This window comes from Uloborus diversus, chromosome 10 (genome assembly GCF_026930045.1).
Source record: "Uloborus diversus isolate 005 chromosome 10, Udiv.v.3.1, whole genome shotgun sequence".
NCBI lineage: Eukaryota > Metazoa > Arthropoda > Arachnida > Araneae > Uloboridae > Uloborus > Uloborus diversus.
This window is the reverse complement of record NC_072740.1, coordinates 83,640,618-83,655,090: the sequence shown is the minus strand read 5'-3', so window position 1 is coordinate 83,655,090 and position 14,473 is coordinate 83,640,618. Positions and strand designations below refer to the sequence as shown.

At 31.3% G+C, this 14,473-nt stretch overlaps 1 protein-coding gene across 1 annotated transcript in view; it reads right to left on the bottom strand.

Annotated features, from left to right (window-relative positions):
* LOC129231459 (latrophilin Cirl-like) overlaps positions 1-14,473 on the bottom strand; it is a 384,954-nt gene that overhangs the window by 304,140 nt on the left and 66,341 nt on the right. The window contains exon 2 of the mRNA XM_054865781.1: positions 10,273-10,357. The gene's annotated coding sequence lies outside the window, so the exon portion shown is untranslated. The remainder of the gene's footprint in view (positions 1-10,272; positions 10,358-14,473) is intronic.

Genomic DNA, 14,473 nt, shown 5'->3' with positions numbered 1-14,473 from the left:
TAAGAACTCAGTCCTGAACTTCTTTTGGGGACTTCAGAATAAAATCTCCGGATTTTTTTTTTTTTTTCTTTCTAAATTGGAGTCTTAAAAACGCGGTTTTACGCTATTTAGGGGGGTTCTCTTCCTGAATTTTCCCCCTCAAACTGAAGTCTTTGTAACGCAAATTATAACGCCATCTTCGAATTTGAATAAAGGAGGGAGTGCGCTCGGGGATTTTCTCCCGGAAAAAAATCAAAATCAAAGTTTTAAAACTGAAATTTTAAACAGTATTTGATGTCGTTAATGTTCGGGTAACCTCCCCAGAATGTTTTGAAATTGAAATCTTAACGTTGAGGGAATGTTTGATGATGAAAAAAGTGCGGGGACAGTGTCCCCCCCTGATTCTCCGCAACTGATAAGTACCAATGCAATTAATTTTTATAGAGATATTATAAAGCAAGAACTTCAAACTGTTCTAAGCACCGACGAATCTATTGTCTTGTTGTCCATATTAGGGAAAAAAAGTCTCAATATAAATTGGTCAAAACCTGCTTCACCATCAAAAAAAAGTTTCCCGCAAATGCCATGAAGAAAGCAAATAAGTAACTTTGTTTTGATTTTCAAGTCACGTATGTATATTTAAAGAGTGATCCAAAAGTCCAGTGTAACCTCCCCCCCCCCCCATTGCCCTGTTTTTTTTTTGACATTATAATAGTTTTGGTTGAATGTTTGATGCTGTTCAATGTATCTTGCTCTCAAAATTGGCAATAAAATTATTGTAAAAAATCTTAAAAGTCACTTTGTGTAATATAATAATTCCACTAATACTTGCGAGAGTTCACATCACGAAAACAAGAGACGCAGCGTCGGACATTTATTTGTGCATCAACCGAATGTTTTTAAAGGAACGGAAAAGTCAAAAAATATATAAAATCAAAGCATGGAAGAATACGTACTATAACTGAAGTTCAGAAAAGATTTGTAGTTTATTTACTTTCGTTTTTCCATTTTCTAAACGACCTTAGATTTTGATTTTTGTTTTGTGCCGCGGAACATTTTATCGATCAAATACAAAAGCGATTGGTAAACATATTAAAATATTATCTGCCTTAAACTGCTTGCATTAAGTTAAGAAGATCTACTTAAGTAAAAGCTTTTTTCTCAATAGCTTTAAATCATTTGGTTCGAGATTTTACTCCAAAAAGTAAATCTAATAATGTAATGAAGTGTGTATTTCTTTTTTCCTTTAAGATGTTTTATATCAATTTCACTGAATGTTTTCCCCATAAACCATGCTTCAAATAATTTCAAAAAAAAAAATACACTAAAACAGCATAAGAAATAACAAAAAAAGTTAAAAGAAAAAAGTTGAACCATTTTTTTCAAAAACAGCTTTCGCTTCGCCGATATATTTTGCTAATGAAACTACGTATTATTTAATTTATATAATGTGTGATGCGAAACAAAAAATATTAAGTAGTATGTTTTCATATATCTATTTGACTAAATATATTTCACATAAAACATTTCTGAAAAGATTATACGAATTTTTTGTGCATTACTCTAGCTTCACCAGTTAGTTTATCCACTCCTTTTTTTTTTTCTTTTTTCCCCTCCTTTTGTAATCGAGCACATTTTCCTAGTTTATTTTATTTAATCCATATATATAGTTGAGGAGTGTCAAGCACTGTAGTTATATGTCTATTGTGCTAAATATATCTTTCCTGTTGCATTTTTGAAAATATTAAACCAATCTTTCGCAGAATGCTTTTTGTTTCACCTTTCTTCGATGAAACCGTTAAAGACTTATTGAAGATTATTACATATATTTCTTAACATCGACGTCAGAAAATACATTTTCAGCGAAACGTATAAACTACCAAAATATTCCGTTCAAAAATAATTGAAAAAAAAAATCCTTACAACTTTTGGAGATAATGGAATTAATTTTTCCAGAGTTAGTCTCCGAAATGAATTTATCTTGTAAAGGAGTATCGAGTGCAGGGCCCTATAACAGGTCACTGAGACATCCCAAAAATTTCCTTACGACAAAATTATCACCATTCCGCAAAACTTCGAGTTCCATTCGGCAAATTGATATTTTCGGAGCAAATTTTTCCAAACATTTTGCTCAGCAAGTTAATTTCGTAATTTGGTTTACCACAGATTAACCTTTTTTACCGATTCCTTTATTGAATAGTTAGTATACTTTAATATACTAACGTACATAATACATTTATCATACTATCTTGAAATCTGTCATTAGATTTTTTTTTTTTTTTTAGAATAACTATAATGCAGAAGTTTGTTGGGTCGACAGTCATATCAAGCGAATGAATTGTCATGTCAAGCAACACTACAATCACAGATTGTTACATAGAGGGCCAGTAAATATATTACATAGATTTACAATGAGAATAATTGGATGTTAGGTACAGTTCCAAATAGGATGAATTCGAATGCAAGATTGAAGCAAAAGCTATCTTAAAGGAATGTATAGGAAAAAGTAAGCTAAAAAAGCTGCATTTTGAATGCGTAATATTCAGTTACAAAAATATCGAAACAAAAGATTCAAGTTTGAACCAGATAAGTTTTCTCAATATGACGTTGAAATTCCCGACTGTCATTCATTCTTTCTGTTGATATGGTAAGTTGCAATATTTTTTCATAAGAAATGAATTTAATTTCAGTAATTCTGCTGCACATCCAAAAACGATGCCACTTAACGTTGGAATATCATGTCTCCTCTGCTAGAAACTAACATTATGCTAATTCAAAACTGTATTATAGAAAGAAAGAAAAGTTTTATAGCTTTTATAGGAACAAAAATAGGGATTTAAGGAATCCAAAATTTTTGTTGTCCGACTGTTAAGCTACTTTTGCTACTCTTTAATAGATGATCACTGATCAGTTTACTTATAATTTTACTAACTAAAATATATTGAACAAATTTCATCAATTAGAGTTTCTTAATGTTTTACTAATGCCGTTATTTAAGCTCCTATAAGTCATTACAGATATTTTATAGTATTTATAAGCAGGAGGTATAATATAATGTTTAAAGCGGGTTAAAATACACCCAAAGCTTATTTTTATGCGGTGGATAGGAACCGCATAAAAAAAGTCTCACTTAAAAAATAACCCAAAAACTTACGAAATTACTAGGAATTGCTCCTTTAAACAAAATCAAAATAAAGCAAGTGATGATAATTCTGCCGAATAGTCGGACAAAATTTTCCGAATAAGGACATTTTTGGGAGGTCACAGCGACTTCCCATCGGGGTGTCCTTGTCACTTGAAGATACTACCTCGCACTCCTTTTATAAATAATTTCATCAATTGAGTCCCAATCTGATTGAAATTTTCATTAAAAAGCACAAAAAAGATTGCATTAAAAAAAAGTACAAAAAAAAGTCCGCACAAAAGCAGGTTTAAGTGCATCAATATACAAATAAGATACAATACCAGATGATTCGATCTCAGGAAGCTGCCAGTTTTTTTTAATCAAAAACATTGGCCTTTTCTTCCAAAAATTCTTGAAATTCAAAAACAAAGCAATAAATTTTACTTAAAAATTTCATTTTCTTTGTAGAAGAAAGTTTCCTTGAAGTACCTCAAAAGGTTCCGTACCTTCCCACGCTTTAAGCTCATTAAAGAAAATTACGGATGCAAATGTGTTTACACATAATAAACAACTTGTCGGAAAAATTACCAGTTCATAAATATCGTTGACAAATCGTTTTATGGTGAGAAAAGATAATTACCACCGGAACTAACAACTGTGTCTCACGATAATGTGAATTTACGCAATAAACCGAGCAATATTTTGGACTGGTCACGGGATGTGCATCAAAGAAATACCGATTTAGAAGCGCACCATGCTATTCCACCTTTCAGCAGTAAATATCGTAAGTAACATAACAAAGACAACAAGGACAAGGCTATCTCAGCAATACAAGAGTTTTTAAGCCTTTTTCGGGGTTTAACCCTTTCGAGATCCGGTTTGGTCCTCGTAAATTCGCAAGCGAGTTAAACAAAAGGACGACACAGGAAAATAGTTTCGAGATTTTACGCTTGAGTTAAGTTCGTTGAATGTCTCACAAGGAAGATATCTAAAATATTTTAGCATGTGAAAAGTGATGGAGGATATATACGAGCGTATCATATTGTATTTTAGGAGCAAAAAAGGCAAGTTAGCAGTTGTGATGCAAAAAGTTGCTGTCAACAAAGATTTTGACCACGCCTAAATGGTTCAAACTCAACAGCTGCTGGGTGTGACTTAAAAAACAAAATAGCTCGCTAACCTCGTTCAAAATAACATAAATTTTCTCTCTGCTTTAAAGCAATAAGATAAATGCTAATACATAATTAAACGCTAGGTAGACAATTTCAAAGCATTAATTTGTATTTCAATTTAATTAAATCCAATACAAAAGCTGTCAAAAATGTGTTGCATGCATGTATCGAAGTTATCCAGTTATTACTTCCTTTTACAAGAAAGGAAGTATCGTATTCGCGAAAAAAATTTCCCTCAAAAATCGACCTTAATTTCCATTTTGCTCACCCCCGAATGAATGTTTTTTTTTTTTTTTCGACTAGTTTTATTTGTCAATTTGCGAATAGGTTACAATCAGTTTAAAAGAGAAAGTTGTCTTTAAAATAGTTTCGCAAACAACTACAAATTTACGAGCACGTAGAAAATCATAGAAATTGTTTTGCTTGATATGGAACGTGTTTTAAGAACGGTGATACGGAAGATTTGGTACAGCGTTAAAAACTAAACACAATATGTTTCACTTCGTTATTAATACGGTCATATGATAGACCGATCATAACATCGTTAAAAACGAATGATTTTTCGCTGACAAATGTTATGCTTTTGATATAATGGTAGGAATTCAGTTCACTTCATTTATTTAGAAATTTTACTGTTATTTTATTTGACAGATATCGTTCACTAGTTCTAAAATATTTGAAAATAATTTAGAGTAATCTAATCGTTAATCGTGTCGGAAAAATATTTCTAAAATGCTAAATGAAACTTGTAGTCTTATCGTTCGTTTCCTGTGAGCAGTAAATTTCACAGGAATGATTGGCGAGAATATAGTTTACATTTCTCGGCTCACAATTACAAACCTGTAATTTAATAATTTTTGCTCAATCGATTTTTTTTTTAATTTCTAAAGTTTCTAACAGTAAAAAAAACATATAACAAACACTAGAAATTAAAAAAAAAGGCATAAATTGGTAATATTATAATCATAAGACATCATTTTCAATAACATCGAAAATATACTTGTTTTCTGAAATAAATTAAGCACTATAAAAAAGAAGAAGAGGTGAGGGATTTATACGGCCAATACTAGCTTCACAGTAAAATTAAAAAAAAAAAAATGCAGACAGTAAGTTAGTAAAAAGTCTTGTCTGGAACGTTTGATCAATACATTTCAGCAAGGACATTTTAAGAAAAAATTATCAAAATTTGTTTTGACTTTAGTCTTTTCAATTTTAAGTTAATTTAAAATTGAAAAATAAAATAACCAAATAAAAAAAAAACTCAAGATTTTAAATTGCTGGAATGTTTTACAATATAAAAGAAATTGGGGCCAAGTAAAATTCGTCCCTCACGACTTTAGTTGCGAATCAAAATGCATGAATCATGTCGAATGAACACGACAAAGTTTTATTATTGAGATAATACTTTCAACCTCAAAAGTGTTGGACGAAAACAAGTTCTAGAGCACAAAACCATGTGGGAAAATGTGCGAAAAGAGGAATAATTAGGCAAAAGCAATTATATGAACGTGCACTACAAACAATAAGAGAGTTTTGAGAAAAACAGGACATTGAATTTATAATACAAGCTGTGCATTTTTTTTTTTTTTAAATCACTAGAAGAGGAAAACATAAGTCTTTTGTCGGTAAAGTCATCAACGTTTAATTTGGAATACGGTGAATCTATATAGTGATAATAAAGCAGATTTTTAAATTCGCATTAAAATTTTTTAGATGTTGAATTTTATTGGAAATATTTTAAATATTTTTGTTTGAATGACATTGAGCTCGGTATTCTTGCATGTTTAAGAAGATTTCAAGGCACATAATATTAAGGTATAATCTTCCAAGATTTTGATGCAAAACAAAATTTTATCATTAAATTCTAATCTCAAACACGTTATCATAAGCTAAGTATGCAATATATCTTTAAGCATCAACAACATTATAACATATTTTGCCTTTACAAATTCACATTTGTTAAGAAATGTACTAGCAACATTCAAATGTAAACTAACCATTAACCATTTCCTCACGGTATTCAAATTTACAGAATCATTAAAAATACTGCATTTGTAAAATCTACTTTAATCTAACAGCAGTTCAACTTTTAATATCGCACGAGTTATTCACTTTATTTCAATTAAATATGAGAGACTTCTGAGCAAGTCGTCATATTATAATAATTCATTCGTTACTCGGAAAAGCGAAAGACATTTTTATTTTTTGGAACCAGATGATCGTTAATGCAAAGTTGATAATTTCCATTTTCTTAGATAGAAAATATTGAAAAATTTGTCCACGAGATATTATATTTGTATTATTAGGTGAACAACTTTAAAGATAAAAATAATGATTTATGCAATTTTCATTTTTAAGAAAATTCACTGCATTTTCAGAAACACGTTTTCCTCACATTTGATATGACAAATATCTGGTTCCTTTGCTTTAAACCATTAGGTTTCGTAAGTTTTCACTACTTTACTAAGATAAAAAGATTTTTGACGGTACTTCTTACAGTGACCAAGTTCAGCGACGTTTTTAATTCTTTACAAAAGTTGGAGAAATATTTGTAGTGACAGGAGGCTAGAGGTTGAACACTAAAGCGGGAGAATTGGCATGTCTGTAATAAGGAATTAAATTATTCCTTCACCGAAAGAAACACACATTTTACTTTTTTTTCTTTTAGTAAAAAATATTGCAATCCTTAAGAGCAAAAAAACTAAAAACGTAATTCCGAAATTTTAAACATTGGTGCTTAAATATTTTGTGAGATAAACGATTTTATTAAAATGATGTATTGAGGTAAATATGTATCCCTTTCGTAATGTATCCTGGTGTATTAAGGATACAGGATACATTACGAAAGACAGAGAAGAGGGGCCACAACCAAAGAGTTTCTTCCAAGAGTTGTTGACGCCAGGGAATGCGCCATTGAAATTTTAGGGGAGGGAGGAGGGACGTTTTGACAGGTATTTTTTATCTCATTCTTAGGCGTGTTCCGCAGCATTTGAGTGTGGGAGGGGGGGGGGGGGGTGCGCCATTGTGCTTGGGAAAGTGGGCACCCCTGCTGTCGCAGTTATAAAAGATGGCCTTAAATTGAAAACTGTAATGGGGTGTAGTGTAGCAGGCCTCCTCGTGGTGCACCCTGGGTAACGCAAAATCTGCTACAACCTTCGCCATCTCTCTTGCTGATCCTTGCCTTCTGGATGATGAACTGCGTGCGCGCCTTTCTCTCCTTCCCAGAGCCCTGTGAGTTGCCTCTTTCCGAACCATTACTGGACATGACTATCTACAGGCCCATTTACATAGAATCAACCTGGCAGATTCACCACTCTATGTGCTCTGTGATGGGACTTCTCCAATGACAGGGCAGCATCTTTATAGTTGCTCCTCTTTTCATAATATTCATAATTGTGATGACTTCCAGGCCCTAACACCCTTTGAAGCCACTTCATTGTTATACTGGATAGCAAGACGCCTTATGTTTGAAAGAAAGATGGTGGGCGTAATTTAAAAAAAAAATGAAAACTTTTCCACGTGAATTAGGCTTGTTTTCAGATTAACGTTTTTAAGAGCGTTCTATCTATAATTTAAGATCTAAGAGAGCAGATCTATCTATAATTTAAGACAAATTTAATAATGTTTCACAACGGATAAAATGAAGTTTATTGTCAAAGAAACGCTAACCAAAAAATATTAAACTGCTGATTACGTTTAGATAGTGTTACCAAATGTTTAGTTATAAGGCCAAAAAAATGAGATTTTTTAAGAAAAATTACTTTGTTGAGATAAATTGATTTACGTTAAGCAGAAAGAAATGCCGTTTTTTTTTTCATTCAGTTTAATAAACGTTACGATATGAAAACAACAGTTAGTCGTTATTATATAATTAATAAGGCATAGCACAAAATTAAACTGTCGATATTTTTTGCTCAAACACTATTTATTTTCACATAAAATGTTTTGCTTTCCAATCGACACCACCAACCTCAGCATCGGCACAACACGCCCCACAACACGATCAATTGTACCTCGTTGACTCGTCTGCAAATTGGGAATGCTACATTGCATTTTAGTAAAATTGATTGTTTTCTCAAAAACGGCACTTTTAGCCCCACTCTACCTAATTTCTCCAGTTTAACTTCTAACTTTGAAACACATGTATACCATACGCATACAGATTTGCCTAGTGAATTTTTGCTAATTAATTGAGAATAAACATAGTTCTGACACACATGACATCCATTGTTGTTTGGCAAAAACTTACAATGAAAATTGCATACACGTGCTGAAGAATTACAGTGAACCCCTTCTTCATTGCATCCAATAGGACGACATCCCACGAAAGAGCCGTCATTTTTTCCCACACATAACGGCTCAAATATTTCATTGAAAAGTAATAACTTCCAAGGGTCATGGACACAGTTTTTGACTTTTAATTTCTTAAGAAACAAAATTTTGTTGATTACCCTTTTAAATTATTGATTTTAATAAAATATATAATCTTAAGTGCAGGACAAAATGTCCGTTTTTCCGTGAAATGGCAAAATAAAACGTTGAGGGTAAAAAAAATAGTTTCTTCTCCAACTCAACTTTTTTTTTCTGAAATACGGTATACAATTGGCGTTGTTGCGAATTCGTGCCAAACAATGTTGGATTCATCAATTAATTTGAAAACCTCATCTTGTAAGTCCATCCTGAATTTACTCCAACTTTCAGGCCCCTCTTTTGAAACATAATCGAAAAATAATCGATCAAGACCTTGCTTTCAACTTGGTCACTTTAATAAGAAACCAATCAATCGCACCCACGAGAATCTTCAATATCCAAGAAGGGAAAGTCTATTAAAGACAAGCCATACTTTTCCCGCCAAAGCTGCGAGAAGAAAACGTGGAAATCAGAAATCATCATTACATAGGCTTTTCCATTTTGCGCCTCATGCTCCGATGATTTTCTTCGCGATGACATGCATGATGCCCCCCGAAGTTCATTATCTGAATCAATTTCAATCTCAAAATCATTTCCTGAGTCAGCGTTTCTGAAACGTTTATTTTTTGATGAAATGGCGTCACTTGAAAGTCGATGATAAGCTTAACCCAAGACGGTAGTCACTTAACCTTTATTGACATTACGGGCTTTAAAGGAAAACGAAGACCCTAAAATAGTATTAAGCAGGTGTATAAACGTATATTCAGTTAGAATTAAACGCGTAATAAGATTAAGGGCTAGGGATATATATATAAAAAGATATTATATAATAAGGATTATTTACAGATTTGTTTTAGGATGTTGATTCCAGATCACCCCTGACATCCTTGACGTTTTCAGGTCCCTTACTTTTCCATACCGATAGCATACAATTTCCAGACATCGAACTGTTGATATATTTTTTAATATCATTTTAAAAGATACTGTTTCATATAGTATAATTATCATTGATTATACTAATCGCTTTACATGCTTTTAAATTTATTATAAAATTTTATTTAAATATTAATATTAATCTATTTCAAGTTTCATTTTCTCTTATTTCTAGTATTTGAATACAAGATACCAAAAAAAAAAAAAGTACTTATACAGGTGCATAAAAATCGCAATGTTAGTAGCAGAGCAAAGAAAATAGTTTTAATATATTTCTTTTTTCGCTCACAAATAAAAAAATAAATAAATAAAAGGAGCTTCAATACCCAATTTCTATGATACATATTTTTCATAGTAAAAAAAAGATAAATGTTAAGAAAAAAAAACATTTAACGTTGTTTACCTGAAATAAAAATATTACCAAAATATTCCAGTGGAAAACAAAAAACAAATTCTATTCTTTTACCCGGAATTCAAAAATTCTCTGACTTTTCCCAGCGTTTATACCTTTTATTTACTTTTCTGTGGTTATAGGATTACTGACTGCTAAATTTTCTTATAATTTTTGTTATAGGAATTTCCCATGTCATTTTGAATTTGTTTCAATGCCACAACAAAAATTCTTCGCATTGATAAAGTTAAAAAATTAATTACCTTGTACATTGGCGTCCTAAGCTACAAACTTGGAAAAAAAGGAAGGTGGACATCGGCAGTCTACTTAGAAAATCTCACTTTAATGCTGAAATAAGAATAAAACAAATTATTACTATTGAAAAATATAACATGGATGCATTTTTTTAAAAATAAGTATGTTTTGATTGTTCAGAATATTTAAGCAATTGATAACAGTTCATTTAAACTTTCAAACATCTGAAATCAAAATGATTGATCATTCATTCTTCGCCATTTTGTGATTTAGAAGATGCATATAAATTAATCGAATACGAGAACGCTAGAACAATTTTTTTCTTTAATTCAACAAGATTAATAAGACGGTAAAAGATCATTGTTTAAAAAACTGCCGATATTCAAAGAAATAACGGTACAATACGGCTCTGCTGATAACAAGAAATCTAACGTTAGAGGAGTTCATTTCTGATTGGGGAGAAAGATGAGGAATTATTGGCACAAGGACAATAACTATCACAGTACGTTGTTAGAAAAGCAAACCGGCCTTCTTCTCAACTTATTAGACACAATTTATCAAATTTGAAAATAGTTAAAATTTTCCATCCATCGGAGTTCAAGTTATCAGAGCCAAACTATTACCAAATTTTAAAAAGTATCACAGTAAATCATTTTTCTAACTTTTCCTTTGTGATAAATGACCTTTTGCGAGGGGGCGGGGAGGTAGTTTAGTCATAGTTTATCAGTACAGAGTACATCCGAGCGAATCGATTTTTGCTGATCACAACACGATAAGACTTGGTATTATTCTTTAGAAAGAGAATTGTTAAAAGCAGAGTACTAAAATTGTTTCATTAAAAAGAACCAAATAATGTTTGTCAATTTCAGCTTTTAAATCCAGAAATTTTCGGTTTGAATGTAAAATGATGACAATTGAGAAAAAATTGAAATTTTAATTTTAAAATATAAATTTGGTGACAAATGCTTCGTCGTACGATTCCTACTTTTTGTTTATGAAATTCATTTTTAAGCATGTTTGGCCAGACTAGGTACTGTTTATTTATTGTAAGGTAAACACGCTAGTAGTGGCCAGTGCTTAGTAGTGCTTCAGTAGTGGCCATTTCAAGGTTTATATTTGAAAAAATAGGATTCCAGGTTTCTCAATTGATTTAAACGTGCATATTTGATGCACTTTTGAATCCATTGGGAGACCTGGAATCCTATATTTTTCAAATATAAAACTTGAAGTGTCCACTACTGAAGCACTGGCCACTACTAATGAGTTTACCTTAATGATGTTTAAAATGTTTCATTCAACCGATATCAAGAATACACACAGCAAAAAATAAACATTCAATGCATCGGAAATGAAGTGAGTCGCTAAACACTGATTTTCAAAAAAGTGGCTCACAATCAGTGATGTAAAATATCTGTTTTTTTTTTTTTTTTTTTTTTTTTTTTTTTTTTTTTTTTTTTTTGAGGGCATATACGCGGGTAAATACCCAAAATGGGTATTTACGTTCCAGTGAACTCTATTCAAACAAAATATCCACGTGTAAGGATATTGCAATATGAATATTGTACATTGAATGTAAAGAAAAGTTAAAACATTTGAACCTTTTTTACACATTTTTAATTTTATGGAACGAAAATAAAAAATTAAGACACACAAATACCATGCAACATCATGCATTTTTCATGCAATACTTGATTTATACTTCTACCTTTTTTTAGTAATAATATAATTGCCAACTTTAAAAATAAGAAAAACTGGTGAATTCAATAGGAAAGAATGTTAAGTTTGGTTTTTAAATGGCGAAGGAAGAGAATTGATAGCGGAAATCAGAATCAATGATAGCAAGAATTAAAGTGGGGATTGCTATGCTATTTCAAAGTCCTTAAAATCATTGCAAAAACAACCCTGCTTAAAACATTCTTAAAATAACATTTTAAAAAACAAGAAGCAAATAAAGTAAAGGGAAGAAAGATCGCATCTTAACTTAAATTCTATCTTTCTGAAAGTAATAAATAAAACATATCACGATTTATTCCCCATCTTAAGATAAAACTATGGATTCATTCAAATATTTCAGAGTCAGACTTTGGTTTTGAACTGTAATCTGAATTGTACAAGTTATCTATTTTTAGGTTAAGAAATCCTTCACTTATAAATAATTGCTCTTTTTTTTTCGTGTAATTGCTCTTTCATTCATTTCTAGTTCTTATTCACTTCGTGTTGTCTCCCCTTTCATAATGTAGCTGCTTCCCCTTATAGGATATATATTTGAGCTTAGCCACACAGTCAGATTTTTTTTCTGAAAATGCTTAAAGTTCTTTCTTCATCAGTAGATGTAACTGATGCATTTAAAATTTGCTAAGCTACTTTAACACTTTTCACCACAAACTTCACGATACTAGTAAACTCATGCTCTCTCAATTTTCCCACAATCATATGATGAATACTCCTATAATGTCTTCAGCTGAACACTGTCTAATTTCAAATGCTTATGTGCTTCATAAACAAAAGGTAAACCATCAAGCAGATTGGACTGCTTTAGACTATTTTCTTGCACCATTGGATTTAAAATCTGCAAGGAGAATTGAACCACCAACATTTTTTAGACTGCAAGTGGATCAATTCACAATTTATTTTTTTAATAATTTATTCAAATTTTTCAATAAAAAATAGTATAAACTGTATACTATTTATGTACATATCAATTATACATATTTTGTTTAGTATTTAGATTAAAACTTATCATTTTTTCACCCTACATTTTTTCCCCTTAAATGACTAGTTTTGTGGTATTTACCCAAGCCTAGGGAAAATGCCCAGAAAAATACCCAAAAAATATTTACCTACCCACTGGGTATTTATCTGATCCGCATCACGGGTTGCAATATTAACAATTTGAGAGCTACTGATCTAAAAGTCAAGCAAAGGTGCTTTTTATAATTACAAAAAACACTTCAGGCACATGTCAAACTTGAGGGTACTTTTTATATTATCATAAGTGCAAATCAACAGCACATATCTTTAATTACAAAATGATTTCAGCAAAGGTTTCATGTATTATTCATACTACACATTCAGAAATATTGTATACATTAAAAGTGTTTCTGAAAGTTAAAACAATGAAATGAAACTATTTTTTGCACAGAATACATATTTTACAAAGAGTTTAGAAAATATCGGACGAAGTCTAGCGATACTAGTAGGCTTTGGGAAAACTAATATTACGATTCTTTTGCATTTCTCTTTGCCAACATTAATGTTCTGATACCTCAATAACATGAAAATAAAAAATAATTTTCAATTTATTTGCATTCCGATAATTTATAAAATGAATTTTAACTTGGGGGACATATTTGTCCCATAATAATCTTTAAAAGCTTAAAGATGACTCGAGAAATATTTACTAAAACGCAGGCACATGTTAAATGTCAAAACCTTGTAAACGCCAAAAACGCCCCAGAAAAAAACAAGCAAAATACCAAAATGTTGACACTTTTTGAGGAAAAGCAATAAACTAGAGTATACATTTATCAGAGTTGTTTGAGATGATGAAGAATGAGTTTCATGCAAAAGCAACAAAGCGTTAAACCATGAAGATCTCTTTCCAAAAACACCAGCAGTATGTTATCAAATAGCTAGTAAATCGACCTTAAAATTACATTTCCCTTTCATCTATTTACTTTTTCCCTCGGTGTTTGGATTTGTGCCCGCCTTCATTCACTAAGGCGAGAGGTTCATTCAGTAAGGCGAGAGATTCATTTCTGCCTAGCATTTGAGGGATAAACTCAATTCAAACCAAACACTAAATGCTGCGAACAAGAGTTAATAGCTTCTTGGGAATCGTCTGAAGTTATTTAGAAGAAACACATTGCATTGTGTGAAACTAAAAAGCATATATCGAAAACGAAATAATTTGAAATCGTTGAGCAATCAAAAAGCAGCATTTTAGTTGTGTAAAAAACCCCCACCAGGACTCATGGTATAAAATACGACAGTGAGCCTCAGCTAAATATATTTCGACATGCAGTCATGCAGATTTTATTAAGGAGAAAAGCACAATCGTGAGAAATTGATAATTTACTTATGGCAAAATCCTTCTTATACGGAGTTTCTCCTGCGTTATTTTTATTTAAGAAAAAGAAATTTATGTAGATGTTACATTTGTTTCTTGTTTGCATTAAAATACTTTCGTAATAAATCTAAATTGCTATC